This window comes from Talpa occidentalis, unplaced genomic scaffold (assembly GCF_014898055.3).
Source record: "Talpa occidentalis isolate TD23 unplaced genomic scaffold, MPIMG_talOcc4v2.1 talOcc4.9, whole genome shotgun sequence".
Lineage (NCBI taxonomy): Eukaryota > Metazoa > Chordata > Mammalia > Eulipotyphla > Talpidae > Talpa > Talpa occidentalis.
The window spans coordinates 25552908-25568453 of NW_023605305.1; the positions used below are offsets into that span (position 1 = coordinate 25552908).

General features: G+C 48.2%; 1 protein-coding gene across 3 annotated transcripts in view; it reads right to left on the minus strand.

Moving 5' to 3' along the window:
• Positions 1–15546, minus strand: part of HIVEP3 (HIVEP zinc finger 3) — a 375474-nt gene that overhangs the window by 126731 nt on the left and 233197 nt on the right. For 2 of the 3 annotated variants that reach the window (XM_054691191.1, XM_054691192.1), the window contains one exon: positions 11567–11647. The exons of the other annotated variant lie outside the window; for it this stretch is intronic. The gene's annotated coding sequence lies outside the window, so the exon portion shown is untranslated. The remainder of the gene's footprint in view (positions 1–11566; positions 11648–15546) is intronic. 3 annotated transcript variants of the gene reach the window in all.

Below are 15546 nucleotides of genomic sequence, written 5' to 3' on the forward strand. Positions count from 1 at the left end.
AGACCTCTCCTGTCGCGCCCCTGCTCCCCTCAGCAGTGTATTTTGTCAGTCTGCCTGTTCTGTTCCCTGCTCTGTCTCTGATGAATCCTCTCACCCTCCCGTGCATCTGGCCTGTACCCCTGTTCTTGTATAAATAAATAAATAAATCTTAAAAAATATATAATGCAACATATTAAAAAAAAAAATCAGCAACCAAGAGAAGGGGGCAGGGAAATGGAGTGGTGGCAGTAGGAGGTATTGTCCTTTTAAATAGGGGGCCTGAAATGGCTTAAGTGAGAAGAAGCATTTAAGTAAAGACCCAAAGAAGTGCTGGTGTGAGCCATGTACATATTTCTCCCAGCAGAAGAAACAGCAAGTACAAAGGCCCTGAGGCCAGAGTTTGAGGAACAGGATGGAGGTCAGAGGATATGAGATGCAAGAAGTCACCTGTATATACATTACAAAGGCTGTGAAGGCATTTATAAGACTTCTGGCACTTACTCAGACAGAAAACCACTGGAGGCTTTCCAGATGAGTGACACAACCTGACTTTTACAACTGATCAGTAAACTTCAGCTACCCCCTTCGATGCCTCATTCAATACCCAGACCTTTGCAACTCAGCTCATTTGTTTTCTCTTTTCTCAGATTTCTTCCAGCTTTCTAAACCTATCTTAACCAGGAGGACCTCCTAACCTTCTGCTAATGCAGGCTAGAAAGGGGTTTTGCAGACTGTGGTTGGGAACAGAGAGCAATACAGAGAGTCTTAGGTTGGGGGCCTTGCTCCCCTCTCTTGATGCTCAGAAGGCCACTGCCCAGCTTAGCTGCACCGTGCACACACCCACCAGGTAGAGGTACAGAAAGATGCTGAGGACCCCACAGAGTCAACACAGCTACCGCTTGATCTGGGACAGCTCAGCTCAGAACTGGGGATTTTGTTCAGGGCTCCCTCATGCTGCCATTTACCAAAATGTGAAGTCACTTGCTTTAAAATATAACAATTCCCATCTCTATCAGTGGTTCTTAACCTTTTTTGGGTCACCTGTCCCTGTGAGAATCTGCTAACACAAAATAAGCACTCACTCTCCTATAATTCCAAGGTTTCACCAGTCCTGAAAATTCAGTGAAGAAACCATTATCAATGCCAATAATTTAATTGCTAGCTCTAACTGAATGGATGAATGAATGAATGAATGAATGAACAGCTGAAGAGTAAAATGGCTGCATGCTGAGGGAGGAATGACAGAGGATGAACAGGACAGATAAACGCAGCCACCTCTGGACACCAGGACTCTTACTCATGGTCCCTGAGGTTTTCAAAGAGGCCAACTGAGAAGTAATGTGTGGTCAGCCCTGGCCTGCTGGCCTCCTCCAGATAGCCGAAGCTTATCACCTTAAGGTTCATCTGTTGCTCTCATCTCTCCCTGAGTGACCTGCTTTCTTAAAAGTACCACACACTTTCCTGCTTTTCTCAGGATGACCTGAACAAAACTGCGTTTTCTAGGTGGCAACAGGGCAATAGTGTGATTATAAATTGAGAAATATAGAGGTAAGCAATTTCTTTTTCTTGACATATGACTGAGCCGGTTGAGGCCTGGGCTCCTACATCAGCGCTTCCCCATCATAGCTTCCTGCTAGGTCCCAGGCTCTCCTGGGACCCATCCCCTGAGAAGCTGGAGCAAACTTTTCACTCACAGTCACATCTCAGGCTGTGAAGCTTTTAAATATAATCTCATTTTCTCTAGTCCCAACTGATGTCATGATACAAAGAGATCCTCAGACGTGACCAGGGTGGGGAAGAGTCTCTGCCTGACAGCTCAATGGCCTCAGCATTCTCCTGAGAGAGCAAAGGCCCAGTAAAGCCTTGGCTCTGGGGCCTCTCCCACCTCTTCTCTCACCATTCTGCCTCCCCAGTGCCACACTAGCAAACCTGAGCTGGGAGTTCCCCAAACAGCTGGTCTCCCGCCCTGGTTCCTTTGCATGTACTGTGCCTGCCACCTGGAACGGCTTGTCTCATAAGAAAGTGCTTATATCTCTGCCCAAGCCTCCCCTCCAGGCTCCTCAGAAAGACCAGTTCCTTGCTCTGTCAGCCCCGTGCCCTCACCTCAATCTCAGCATTATTACAACACATCCCGACTTCAGCACTTATTACATTGTCTTTCCAATTTCAGCACTTATATGAAATTTCCAACTTCAGTATTTATTACAGTGTTTTTGACTTATTTTTTAAATCTTCTTTGGGGGGGAAACAAAGCTAGAGTTTAGGAAAATATACTCATGATTATTTATTTACATGTTCATTTCATGACCTGTGTCTTATCTGTATTTCCCCAGCAAACAGCATAAGATGCAACTGTTTCCATTGTAGACCTGTTCTCTCTTTCCCTTTACAGGTGAAATGCCTGTTGTAACTGCACCTCCTGGCTGTTGGGGTCCTACCCTTCACTGATATAGAAGGGCTTCTACTTCTAATCCGCCGGGCACCTGCCAGAATTGCACATAAACCATGAGCAACAGACACTGAGACACTCTCGCAGGAGTGAGCTAAGCAACTGTCTTCTATTTGGGAGGTTCTTCCTCAAGTTATGGCTGCCCTGGTATAGTTGTACTTTCTGGGATCCAGTGGATGAGGTCACTGGATGGGAAAACTCCTCCAGTGAGTTGTCATAGTAACCACGACTTTCAATTTCATGCAAGAGAGTGCCTGAGAGGAACACACACCAAGGGCTGGGGGAGGAGGAGTAAGAATCAGTCAAAAGCTTCCCAACATTGTCCTCCCATACCCTTTTCTTTGCTTCTTGCTGGTTTACATGCTCAAGGTAGATGCCATTATGTGTGGGCATCTGAGTAGAAGCTGCTTAAAATAGCTACCCAACTATTTAAGGGAGCAGTTGAATATGCATGAAGCTATTTTAGAAAAGATGTCCCTGGCCCAGCCAATGCAAACCCCATCCTTTCCCTTGGAAATGCCAAGAGAAGCTGAATGGGACCTTTCTTAGTCTCTCCCACTGGGGTGGGGGTTTTTCAGAAGCCACGGAAACAACACCCTGACTAAGGTTGTTCTTGCGGGCCTGTCAGCTCTGCCTCCTGATCCTGCGGCCACAGAGGCTCCTGGCCAGGCAGGTCAGGCCTCCAAGCCCTCCGGAGTCGAGGCAACCTTCAACAACAACTGTGCTACAATCCGGCTTGCCTAGATCTCTGGGGGTGTCACACTCATGAGTATTCCCATTTGCTTTACTCATTCAACACATTTTTATTGATAGGAAATATGTGTGAGGGATGTGTGGGGTGCTGGGGATTCAAAGATTCCCAAGACAAGTTCATTAGAGGGGATAGACAAGTGACTAGAGGAAATGGCTAGCCAGTTCCCAGAATGAGGGAGGAGCAGGAGAAGGAGTCCTCACTTCTCCCTGATGGCTTTGAGAAGAAATGACTGTCGAGTTGTGGCTTGGCGAATGAGCAGAAGTTCCTTAAGACTGAGAGGGCATGGTGGGTCAAGGAGAAAGGGGTGGTTGGGTGTGGCTGGGGCTGGGGTGTCCTGATGGGAGGGAGGGTATGCCCTTGAGGAGGTGAGGAAGGAAGGGTCACTAGACTGTGGGAGCTGCTGAGCCTGCAGGCTGTGTCGGAAGCCACAGTGCCTTGTATATCCTTTTCACTTCCCTCAATCTAGACCAAAGTAACTCAGGGCAAGGGCCTGGTCAGATTCTTCTGGGTATCTCTGCAACCCAGTTGCAGGCAAGGCCCTGAGTGCCCACTCACAAAACATTGGCTGAAAGCATAGATTCTGGAGCCAGACTAGCTGGGTTCAAATGTAGACTCTGTCTTCTACTAGCTGTGACCTTGGGTAAGTTATCTGCTGCCATTTGTCTCCCTTTTCTCCCTGGGAAAATGGAGGTAATAATAGTACCTATCTCTTTCAATGAGAAATCATGGCTTAATATATGTAAAGGACTTAAAAGTCTGTGTGGCAAAGAGTACGCAAAATAGAGAATATTATCTGTTTTTATTAATCTGGCGAGTTTGACTTTTAGCTTGACAATGGGATGTTATCTGTGACAAGTTTCAAAGTAAAAATAATTTGATTACTTTGATTTTACTCATGTGTGTCCATTGTAGGCAGTTAAAGCACTATAAGAACAGAAGGAAAGGCAGGGGTAATCACCTTAAGTCCTGGCTCTGAGGTAATTGTTATTAACATAATCATCTTTTTAGATACATTCAGCCCTCATTATTCCTGGTCTCAATTTGAAAATTCACCTACTTGCTAAAATCAATACTCAGGAAGCTTTTGTGTTCTTTGGCAGACATCCGCAAAGCCACGAAAAGTTTGAGCCCCCCAACCACCATGTTCCCACTTGAGGTGGTTTCAACTCCCATATGTACAGACTCCCCTTTTCCCGGTCCCTTGTGCCAGGCTTTTGCATTTTCTTGCTCTCTATCAGTGGTGTGGCTTTGATGTTCTTTACAGAGAAAATACATGTGTTAGATAAGCTATCTTCAGGCAAGTGTGACAGGAGTAATAGGCCACAAGTTCGCTGTTAAGGAATCAACAATAGACATTAATAAGGTGGTTTGACAGAGACACACATCAAACAAGGTCATGTATTGATGACAAGACACTCATACCCGCAGACTCCTCGGAATCTAATGCTTCATTTCCCCTGCGATCAAAGGCCCAGCACTTACTGATTCTGTGTTAGTGGGAACTTTATGGAATATAACTACAGTGACTAACAAAATCAACTCTACTTTTCTAGATACACAGGTGCATATTTGTTTGCAATTTGGAACATACATTTCATATGCTCTTGGCATCTTTTAAAAATATCGCTAATCTGTCAAAAGCGTCTTCCCATGTTCATAATAAGTACGGGTCCACAGAAGGCCGCCTCTGGGCGAGCTCCCTTCAGTCATTCACTAGAAGCCCCTTACTAATGGGCAGTCTGGCCTTGTTTTCTATTATTTGCTATTATAAATAATACTATGATGAACTTCCTTACTGGGAATAATAAACTGGCTAACGTGTAGTCAGTACTTACTACAAGCCCAGGTAAGAGTTTTATATTAATAAGTACCATCTTATTAAAACCTCTTAACAAACCTATGAAGGTGGTATCATCAGTATGCCCATTTTGTAGGTAAGACTCCAATGCTCAGAGATGTTAAGCTGTTCTAGGGTCACACAGCTTAAAATCAGAGCTCTCTGATTCTGGTACCACATTCTTCACCAACGTGTTCTTCTGCCTTCACACACACCCACACACACACTTTTTGATCATTTCCTTAGAACACCTGTCTAGAAGTGGACTACTGATTTGAAGAGTATCATATGGCTCCCCCAGACTCCCCTTGGAACCGCACAAGCCAGGCACATCTTGGGGAGGTTTTCCAGGCCTTGAGAGTCCAGGGGGAGAAGGAATGTACACAGGCATTCACTGTGTGCCCGCTGCTCTGCTAGACTTTTTGAAAAACATGTTTCTGAAAGATACAACAATGAAAGATTGGTATCACTGGCCTTGGTGAGGAAAGTGAGGCTCAGAGAGTTGGAGCCCCTCACTCATAGGTGGCAGGGCCCACAAAAGCTAGGTGGTGGGATCCCGATGGGCTTGCCTCTGCCAGGAAGACATCCAAGCAGACTCTGGGAGGCCAAGGGGCTGTGGCCCAGGCGGGAGTCCTCCATGGCATTGGAGAGTTTGGGTCTTGCCCTCAATAAACCAAGGGAGTCCCTAGAGAACTATTTTTTTTTAAGATTCTTTTTTTAAAGGTTTATTTTATTTATGCATGCATACAAGACCTGAAGTGTAGGCCAAAGGTGCGGGGGTGTGTGTGTGTGTGTGTGTGTGTGTGAGAGAGAGAGGATTTACCAGAGACAGAGTGGGGAGCAAAACAGGTGGATCAACTGAAATACACTGCTGAGGGGAGCAGCAGGCGAGACAGGAGAGGTCTGCTGCACCATGTGGTTGAGCTCCCTGGCTGGGGATCGAACTCACGCTACAGTGGCTGGCGTTAGCTTGATAGTGCTGAGACTTTACCCGTGCGCCACCAGGGAAGCCCCCTAGAGAACTATTCTTGCCCTAGAGTGGCATGTGATGGCTCTGAATTGTTCCTGAAGAGCATCAGACTCGGGGCAAAGAGGCATTGTCAGGGCTGGAACACACTACACAGGCCATATTGTGGCATGGCTGTGGGGCAGGCTGGGATGTGGGAGGGAGGTGGACAATTCGCTTTGGGGGGTGGGGCTGGTCCCCAGCACACATCTGGGGACGCCCTTCCGTTCCTTCCTCCCAGGCTGCCCAGGCAGGAGTTCCTTGACTTGGCCCTGCAGGCCCCTTCTGGGACTCTAGCCAAGCAGCCACTTCCTTATTGGACTGGTAGCTGCTGGGCAGGCCTCGGCTTATTTCTAAGCCTGGATTAAACTCCAGTTTCTCATGAAGGGCTTGGGGGGTGGGGGTGGGTCAACATGTTTACTGGGCTTGACACTGTGTGTGACCCTGCACAGACCCCAGGGACAGAGATGAGCTGCCCAGCGACCTGCTGCCCCATGGGACTCCATTCTGGTCAATAAACAGATCATAAGGAAAACTTCCCAACCCTACTTAGGTGCCACGATAGAGATATCTAAGTGCGGGACCCTGGGGTGCAGGCTGGCAGCAGGTGTACGAGTTGGATGTCAGACCGAGTTGCGTGGGCTTCACCTGTGAGCAAAGGGAGCCTTACTGCATTTTGAAACAAGTGTCTCCCCGTACCAGGTTAGTGCTTTACAAACAGACCAACTCAATATATTTATTTTTAATAAACACAGATGATTTTTAAGGTAAAAATTAAAGTATCTGCATCCTGGAAAAATAATGCCAAATGTCAGGAAACAGCAGATGGGCAGGAACCTGGTTGAATTGTTGGCCTGTATGCCCAGTGGAATGAACCCTGGGCTTGGAGAGAGAGACTTGTATTCAGTTCAGTCCCTCCTACTGACTCTCCAGGTGACCTTGAGAAAGTATCCTCCCTGTCTCGACTCAGGTCCCTCGCCTGTGCACTGGAAATACTGGCACCCAAATCACACGACTGGTCTCAGGGCCAAATGGGGTGTCAAAGGGCATCGGACATCTGTACGCATTTGACAATGGAAAGAGTTAAGGGGAAGCTCCAGAAGGTGCCCTATACACCGGGACATTTCAGATACCCTACTGCCTGCTGCCAACGCACAGCCCAGCAGTTTCTCGGGAAGTCTCCCTCAGCTGCTCCGGCTCAAATCAAAGTCTGTCCTGTAAAAACATGGCCCTATCCAGAGATGCAATCACCCATGTGTTTGGCGGGCCACCTGCCCACGGGGTGCAGCCTGTTGGGCCATGAACGTCAACCACGGCCCCTTCGTGGTGGCAGCAGGAACAGGGGTATGGCTTGTTCTCCGAGAGCAGAGCACTGGCTGGCAACGAGGAACATTTTGAGGTGGGACTCGTCTTCCTGCACTAGGGGCAGCTGTCTACATAAGGCGTCCATTATGTGCTTGGGCCTGAGGGCAGTGGCCCTGAGAGGCTAAGCTAAAATTAGTGTAAAATGTGTACCCGCCAGAGACACAGAACATCCGAAGGTCAGACGCCTCCAGCCAGCCACCCGGGCAGGAGTGGGGGCGAGGGCACAGAACAGCTGTGGTAGCAGCTGCCTCCGGTTCCTCCCGGGCACAGGGTGATGGCCCTGCCCAGAGGCCTGGCTCAATAGCTCAGCCTGAGTTAAAAAATAGAAGGCAGAGTACAAGTCCCAATACATATTTTTTAAAAACCTGTGTACATGTATAGAAAAGAGGTGGGAGAGAAATTCACTGAAATATAAAGAGACTCAGTCTCGAACATGGAAGTGGGTGAATTTTTTTCTTTTCCTGTACTTGACAAAAATTTTCTCAGTAAATATGCATTACTTTTGTAATTAGAAGAAAACACAATAAAAGATGCTGCCAATTATATATTTACATGCAATATTATCTAGTATAAATCTTAAATTTATAAATATGTTTACATTGTATATTCTTATATATCGTATCTGTATATATGTTAATAAATATATTCAAATATCTAGTCCACTGGGGCAGGTCAGGTAAGGAAGACCTTCCTGGGTCTTTGGGCCAGGAAGAGTTGGCTGGAGAGGCTGTCATTCAACTTGCCTGGTCCCTGCCAGCCTTGTAAGGCCTTGGTGCCAGCTGTAGCCTCTGCCTGCTGCACCTGCCCCCACCCCCAATTTCTGCCCCAACTCTTTCAGGACCCCATTCATCTGTGCAGTTATGTATTCACATATACCACATTTTTACTGAGTGTTCACTACATGCTAGACCAAGACAGACAATCCCAGTCTGTTGGTGCCTCTAGTTGTTAAAGGGCTCATGCTACTCTGGGTCATCCCAGTGTGGACTCTGAGGTCAGATTGCCAGGATTCAACCTGGCAAGACACTTTCCAGCTGTGTGTGCTTGGGCCAGTTACCCAGCCTCTCTGCATCATCAGTTCTGCTTTTCTATAACAGAGGGCTATGCAGCACCTGCCTTATAGAGCTGTTGTGCAGGTGGAGTGTAAGTCCTTACACAGTTCTGGAACAGTGCCTGGGCATGGAGTAAGTGCTCAAGAATCATTAGTTATTATAATTATTCTTGTAATTACCAGCTGGCTCAGATTTCCTCCTTATGATACCCCAATGCCCTCGTCTCCCCCATGACCCTTTGAGTACCCACCTCCCCCAGATAAAGCATCAAAGCCATGAGGCATGGACATTTGAGGGCCTGCCCACCTTCCTCTGTCCTTGGGGCAGGGACCAAGTTTGATTCATCTCTATCCCAGCCCCCAATACCATCTTAATAACACCCCCTAGGATTACTTCAGAGTTGCAGGTAATTCTGCCCTCAACTCCAACCAAGAAAAGCCTTAGAAGCGCCTGGCTGCCTGAGCACTAGGAATTGCAGATGTGGCCTGATCCTGTAGTCACAAATGTTTTTCTTAAACTGTAAAGCCTGGCCTGGATGTGGCCCTCTCAGCTGACTGAGGCTGGGTGCTCAGCTTCCCTTAATGCTGCTGTGACATGGGGCAGGTCACCATCAACACTGCCACTCATCTCCTTCCACTGCGCCCTCCCCCTGCCATGTGGCAGGGCTGTGCCTTTGCATGATCTGGTCCCTCTGCCTGGGGCCCTTGCTTCCTTCCTGAGGTCCTTCTGTTCTGACAAATCCCTCTGACCCTCCCCAGTCTGCTCGGCACCCCTTCTCTCGGCACCCCACAGATCATGTCCTGCCCGCCCTCTCTACATGGGCTCCTGCCGCCGCTCTCTCTCATGGTACATTGTCCTTTGTTTAGGTGTCCCTCCTGAGAAGGGACTGTCGTCTTCCTGTCTGGACTTAGAGGGTCCACCTGGATCGTGGGGGTGTCAGGAATGAGTTTTTCAAAGGAAAGTCAAACCAGCTGGTCTGCTTTCCTGCTGAAGCATATGTGCTAACTGCTCATGCCACCTTTTGAACCCCAAACCTCACAGGTCTTTGGAGGCCCCGCTACCCACAGTAGCCATGTGCCCTGTCAGAGGGACACAGGTTGGCAGAAGAGCCAATGTAGGGCCTGGGTCAGCTGTAGAGCTTCACCTGGGCCAGCCTTTCACACAAACTCTTGCAGTTTGATTCTGGAACCACCTGGGGACATGGTATTTTAGAGATGTAGACCCTGAGGCCTAGACCAGTTGCATGCTTTCCACTGGGGTGACAGGGCAGACTGGGGGTACAGCTCCCAGCCCCCAAGCCTACTCTTTCTACTATACCATGAAAGCGTTTTAAGTTCTGCCAAGAGAGGAAACTGTAAAACTACAAAATTGCAAAGTATTATCCACCACATAGAAAATGACCCCAGGGTTTGAGCCACCTTATTATTTAGAGGAGAGGACAGAAAGGGGCTTTAATAACATGGCTAACTCCTTAAAAGTGCTGGTCAGGGGAGGGGGCCCACTGTTCTTCAGGGACAGGTGAGAGGAGAGCTGGGTGGGGCAGGGAGAGGGGGTTCCATTGGCAAGTCAAGCAGCCCTCTCCTGGAAGGAACCCTTCGGCACAGGGTGGGGCTCCAGAGTGCTTGTGCCCATGCTGCATGGGGAGACCTGAAGGACTAGAGCTCGTGAGACTCGGGGGCCACAGAACACTTTAGCCAGGGTGTCCTACCTTGAGCCTCCCAATCAGGTTCAGTGGCTTGTGACATGACGTCCTCTCAGCTCTCAGCCTCTCTCCCAGCTCAGAAGCCCCACAGAGCTGACCCTATCTCTTCCTTAGTTATATATGGTACAGTCTAAGGTCCTAGGTATGCCCACCATTCCCAGCCTCACTCTAACCAGTTCCTCTGTGCCTACAACCTGAGCACCCCACCTTTGCACTTGCTGTCTCCTCAGCCTAGAATGTCCCTCCATTTTTTACCTGATGGATTTATATCCATCCTCCAGAGCCAGTTTAAGTGTCACTGTCAAATAGCCTTCCCTGAACCACCACCATAACCAAACCCAGAGAGAATGGACCCTCCTGCTTTCACAGGTTTCCTGGATGAGGGCTATTTGCATGTCATCTCCTCTTTCAGGTGGGGAGCTTCTGGAGGGCAATGACATGTCTATTCATCTCGGCCTCTGTGTCCAGCACAGAGGCTAGACCACAGGGGTATGGTGGTCATTGTGGGAACGGCTACAGCCCACCAGTCATTCCCACCTACGCAGCACTGCTGTAAATCCTGGCTGTGCCACCAGAGCCCCAAGATTAGAAATGGCACAGCAGTGGGGAGACAAAGGCTATTCCAAATGCTGGACAGAGGGCCTCGGCCTGCCCTCTAGCTCACCTCCTAACTCCCTGGCCTGCAGATCTACTGATGAGCTTTGTCCTGCACTCACTTCTGCTCTAGTGAGGGTCTCTCACCCTGCTTTGCCCCTCACCCTCCTGCTGTGGACCTGCCATTCTCAGCCACAGCAGCCTTTGCCTTTCTCATCTGGATACTACAGCCAGAGTGACTGTGGTGACACAGGAGGGTAGACATGGGGCTGAGCTTGTTAGAAGGGACACAGGCCCTGGCCCCAAATGCATACCACATCTACACAGCCCAGCCCAGGCTCTCTGCAGATGTGTGCATGGAGGAGAGTTCTAGGGAGGTGGCGTACAGCTGCATGGTGCCCTACTCCTCTCCCCTCATCCCATGGCCTTGGCCAGAGCCTGGACAGCTGGCTTCTAGCCTGTACAGTTTACTGAGTCTCTCTCCCTCACTTCTCAGACAGGGAAAGAGATACCTGAAAAGCAAGGTTCTTGCTGGAGATTTTCCTGAGCAGTAAAGGCAAACCTGGAGTCAGAACCAGCTCCTTGGCTTCCACCCCAGAACTCATCTCTGATGCCATACAGGCCAGTCACAGAAACGCCAGCTGCAGGACTCAGGGCATTTGGTAGCTTTTTCTTGAAGTCTCAGTAGAATATGAGACTCCATTTTCCTGCCAGGGCTGCAGTCATTCCCACCTACCACCTGGTCACAAATAGGGCCTTCTGGCCTTTGGGTTGTGCTAAAAGTGTGCTGTGTCCTGTGGTGTGGGGAATTAAATGGGGGGAGTTTACCTTCCACAAGTCAGCCAAAGTCTCATGGTCGGGATGTGTCAGATATCTCTAAGAGCCTGGAGGACTGTGTTGGAGGGAGGCCTGTGGGCAGTAGAGAAAGTGAGAATATTATACCACCGCCATCTGTCAGCTTTCAGTGGAGTTAAAAGATGCATCCAAAAATGGTGAGCACACCCTTGCTGAGAGTGGCCACACTGCCAAGTCCAAGTCACCACCCCTTCTCCAAGATGGTCATTGCAGAGTCAAAGTCAGGCTCCACCAGGGGTGTAGCATAGCCTCCAAACCTTGCTCACAGAGTTGAAAATCAGAGTTCATCAGCCCCTGCAGAATGCCCAGGCACTTGACTTCAGTTCTGAGGCTAAGAAACACTCATTTTCAAGCACTCCTGAAGGAAAACAGCCCCTCATTGGCTCCCTGAGTCCCCGTCATCACAGTGCAGAATTCTTTCTGTGTCAATCCATTCATCCAACCATCCATCCATGCAAGCATTCAGCAGCCATTTGGGAAGCTATGAGGTGCTGGTGTCAGGCCTTATGGAGAGGAAGTCAGTGAGAGGATAGTTGAAGTTTAGCAAGAAAGTCCCTAGTAGATCTAGGACAAGTGCCACAGGCGCCCAACCCCCAGCCTGGCGGGTTTCCTTCTCTGCATGATCTGTGTCAGATGCTGGGCAAAGCACTTTAAATACACCCTGCAGAATGGCATGGTGCTTCCCATCATTTTCAGCACAAGGACTCCTTTTTTGTACGAAAACATTTGTCAAAACCATTCCTGATGGTAACTGTACACTTAGTTTCTTTTTGCTGGGAAAACAAACAATGTAAAAGCTCCAATGAATGTAATGCTTCACAATTAACTTGTATTTTAGCAATCACAGCCCTACCACATATATCTAGATAATGGTTACACATATTCATTTGACACTTTGTTTATGTCTTCTGGGCTTAAGGCTGTGGCCTCTTGGGGATCCATTCATTCAATATTAGTTCAATAGATATTTATGAAGTACCCCTGAGGTGCCTGGCCCCAGGGTCCACAGGTTAGGGACCCTGATAGGGGGAAGAGTGGCAGTTCTGCAGTGAGGCATGCTCAGGCTCAGGTATGGCTTTTTGGCCAGGCCACTCAAGCCATTTACCAGCTCAGAGTCCTCATGAGTAAAGTGGAGATGATGATCCTGACACTGAAGAGTTGTGATGGGGATTAAATGAGATAGCACAAAACAGAAGCTCAACACATGGACCCCAGAGAATTACCTTCTTCCTCATCATCACCATCAACCTCATCATCATCACTGCTACCATCACCATAACGATCTTCATTACCCTCAACAGCAGCTACTGCATCGCCATCACGATCACCACTATCACCACCACCATCATCATGAACATAACACCATGACAGTATCTCACCATCACCATCACACCCATCACCACCAACACCATCATGAATATCATCGTTGTTAATATCAACAGGAGTAGGACCATCACCGTCATGAATGTATGTCATCACCATTGCCATCAACAGCAGCAGCACTAGCTATCATGACCATCCCTACCACCATTATTCTGCTTCATTCTAAACCCCAAGAGGCTGGTCTTGACCCATTAAAAGGTTGCACACTAGCCTCTACCTTATAATAGAGTTATTTGAATCCATATCTTTTTTCTCAGGTTGATGCCAGCACTGTAACTTCAGGGCTGTGTGAACTTGGGTGAGTTATTTAACCTGCCTGAATCTCTTTCCTCAGATGTAAAATGGGATGGTAGTTTAAGTGATTCATGCAATTGTTGTAATGATTAAATGAAATGACATATAAAAATACAGTATCTAGCATATAGTAAATACTCAATAGTTTATCATCAATATTATAGCTATTATTATTATTAATCCTCCTAGCCTGTGAGCCCTGAGGGCACAGTTCATTCTACATTCATCTCAGTTGTCCCGAAGAATCCAGCACAAGGCCTTTCTCCCAAAAGATATTAGTAAATGTTTGCTGAAATAGTCTTGAACTTCCATACTAAATCAGATGCAAAATAACTCAAGGAACAGGAGCCTGGGACATGGCCAAGGATGAAGATTCCCATTAGAGCCCTGAACATCTCAAATTCATCCTCTAAAGGGAGTGACTTGTTACCCAGGAAGCCAGTCTGCAGGCCTGCTAAGAGCATTCCTTCATTCACTCAATTGTTCAGTCATCAAGCTGATTACATGTTCACCTTGGTTTACTAACCAAGTTCTACACTGAACTCTTATTTCCATCTGCCACCTCATTTATTCTCCAGGAACATGCGTGGAGGCAGGTAAAATAGATGAGATAGATAATCCACTTTGTAAATAAGGAAATGGAGGCTTAGAGAGGCAACAAGACTCACTAAAGCACACCGTAGTCAAGGCCTGGGCGGGAAGAGGACCAAGGCCCTATTCATGTCCTTGACTCCTTCCCACAGGCCCTGTGATGTCAAACACTTTACACTCAGTCTCACTGTTGGGTTTGCTTTCAGCAAACAAAACTGAATTAAATTATTGCTGATGCCATCCCCTGCTGCAGGGAGCCTCTAGAAAGACCTACAGAAGCCTCTGGTCATGAGAGTGACACCAGAGAGGACCACCTTTGTGGGGACCTGACAGGGAGGGCTCACATTTCTCTGCTCTGAGGGGCTGTCCCCCACTCCTAAGGTTGTGCCTCTTCCACCCACACCTGAGGTACATCCTCACACCATCTCCAAAGTATCTTCAGCCATTGTGGGCTCCCATGGTTTTGGCCATTTAGCACCTTTTCCTTACTTCTGTAATAGTGGCCTGATTTGGGGGAACCAACTCTCCTAATCTTGGTGGGCAATAAATCAAGGCCCCTTGCAGTCAAGGGAGGGGGCTGAGATTAAGCTGGGCAGAGCAGATGCTATCTCCTGGGCCTCTGCATCCTCCATCTCTGCAGCCATAACAGGACCTCCACAATTCATTCCTGTCTTTTGCTCCTCCATGGGGTCCTGGATCCTTTGCTGAGGCTGGTTCTCCATCTTTTCCATTGGTTCTATGAGATTTTCAACATCTTTCCAAATTAATTCTCTTTTGCTTCTGTTGCTTACACCAAAGAGCCCTGAGGGTTTAAGGAGGAAGTAGTCAATTGTTGGGCACAAAGGACTGTGACCAGAAGCTCTGGTACCAAATAAAAATAGGAAAAGTTCAAGTTAAATATTAGGAGCCTTTGTCTTTTCTCTGCAGGCCAAGGCCTGCTTTTATTGGAGCCAGCCCCTCCCCAGGTTGAGAGGGTACCCAGTATGGTAATGATGGTTTCATTCCACTTTCCATTGACTGATTCAAGCATGGGCTTGTGACTCAGTTCTGGCCAATGGACCAGAGGAAAGCCTTTCTCAGTGCTCCCGGGGAAGGACTTCCTTGCTAATAAAAGGAGATTCTTGGGAAAATGTTCCACTTCTGCACCACCCACCAACATGTCTGCAAATGGCCCTGAGATCATCTTATAACTCTGGGTGAAATGCTGCTGACTCGATGGTGAGTTTGGCAGAGCGGAAGTGTTGGAAGGCATGTGTATTGGCTGCTAGGTTATTCACCCTTGGAACTGACCTCATTCCAGGCTTCTGGCATTAATAAACTCCTAGCGCTTAAGTCACTTGTAATTAAGTTTCTGTTACTGAGCCCAAAACATCCTGATGCCCAGTCAGAGCTTCAGATCTGAGAATGTTACCCCACTAGCAGGCTGGGACAATGGCATCAAGGGCTAGAGGCAGGGGAAGGGAGGACCCAGAGCAGAGGGCTAACCTGAGGTGCACCAAAGCAGGAACACTCACAGGGGCGGTGGAGTAGGGGCAGGGAGAATACTGCAGCCTCTAGCTGTGGCAATCGATGAAGTTAAAAGAATGGCACCACCATTTCCTGGCAGCCCGCATGCCAAGCCCAAGTCCCCGGTGCTGGTGGGGATATGATAGTGACCAACAGCAGCTTAGGAAGCAGGTGCTCCC